Here is a 1,465-nt window from a genome sequence, read left to right as displayed (position 1 = left end):
CCAATAATCCCCACACCTCCTGGTTGATTTATGCCCTATGTGATCCCCCTTCCTTTGAATGTGGGCTGAATCTAGTGACTTGCTTCTTCTCAATAGAATATGGCGATGTTGTTGAGATGTCACTTCTATGACTAGATTTTAAAAGATTGTGACTTTCCTTCTTCCTAATAGACTCTACTGCCTTTGCAACTTGTTTTATATGAAGTAAGCTGCCATGTTTGAGGGGCCCATAAAGACTGGGGGAAAGCCAACAAGGATCTAATTAAGGTCCTCAGTCAAACAGATTATGAGGGACTGAATCCTGCTGACAACCACGAGCTTAGAAGTGGATCCCTCCCAGTCAAGCCTTCAGATGGCTATAGTCCAGCCAACTCCCTTAACTGCAGCAGCTCAAAACAGATCCTAAAGGTGGCCCAAGCAAACTAGGCCTGGGTTCCTACACTGCAGAAACCATGAGATCATAAAAGTATATTGTTTTAAGTCACTAAAATTTTTGTTAATCTGGCCCCACTCCTTCGACCTCTGCCGCCACAGCCACCGCCACCTCCTGGGAAGAGAGGAAGCGAGAGAGGAGCCCATGTCACCTGTCACTTAGATCCTCCAACCCCACCGCCCCAAGGAGTCTAAGATGTTCGCCTGTGCCAAGCTCGCCTGCACCCCCTCTCTGATCCGAGCTGGATCCAGAGTTGCTTACAGACCAATTTCTGTAACAGTGTTATCTCGACCAGAGACTAGACCTGGAAAGGGCTCTACAGTTTTTAATGGGGCCCAGAATGGTGAACGTCAGCTAATCCGAAGGGAGTTTCAGACCAGTGTAATCAGCAGAGACATTGATACTGCTGCCAAATTTATTGGTGCAGGTGCTGCAACAGGAGTGGCTGGTTCTGGTGCTGGTACTGGAACAGTCTTGGCAGCCTTATCATTGGTGATGCCAGAAATCCTTCGCTGAAGCAGCAGCTGTTCTCCTATGCTATCCTGGGATTTGCCTTGTCTGAAGCTATGGGTCTCTTTTGTTAGATGGTCGCTTTCTTGATCTTGTTTGCCATGTAACAGAAATTACTACTTGAAATGTTGGCATTCATAGTAATTATGGATGTAATTCTGTGTATCTTACTGTGACTCCGAAAAACTGTAGTGTTGGTGTCATTGAAATGTACGTTATTTCCAAAGTCATTTCATTAAAGATGAAAACTTTAAAAAAATTTTTGTTAATCTGTTACATAGCAATAAATAAGCAACGTGAGGACTACAAAAAGTAAATAGTAGAAGGTAGAGTAAAAGAACATCAGAATTTGAAGTACTGCTGAAGTGGTAGTAAGTTTACGTTTTTTTCCCCTTCAATTCAAGGAAGCAGAAATTCAAATTAGAACCACAATAAGATATCACTATTCACCTGTAGCATGCTTAAATTAAGGGGAAAAAATACTAATAATACCTATTGCTGGCTAGAATGGAGAGCAACTAG

General features: G+C 43.0%; 1 pseudogene; it reads left to right on the top strand.

Annotated features, from left to right (window-relative positions):
* Positions 1–543: 543 nt before the first annotated feature.
* On the top strand, positions 544–1,135 carry LOC143639144 (ATP synthase F(0) complex subunit C3, mitochondrial pseudogene; annotated as a pseudogene).
* The last annotated feature ends 330 nt before the right edge of the window (positions 1,136–1,465 follow it).

The sequence above is a fragment of the Callospermophilus lateralis genome, chromosome X (genome assembly GCF_048772815.1).
Source record: "Callospermophilus lateralis isolate mCalLat2 chromosome X, mCalLat2.hap1, whole genome shotgun sequence".
Taxonomy (NCBI): domain Eukaryota; kingdom Metazoa; phylum Chordata; class Mammalia; order Rodentia; family Sciuridae; genus Callospermophilus; species Callospermophilus lateralis.
The sequence above is the reverse complement of the archived record's forward strand: the minus strand, read 5'-3'. Positions and strand labels throughout refer to the sequence as shown.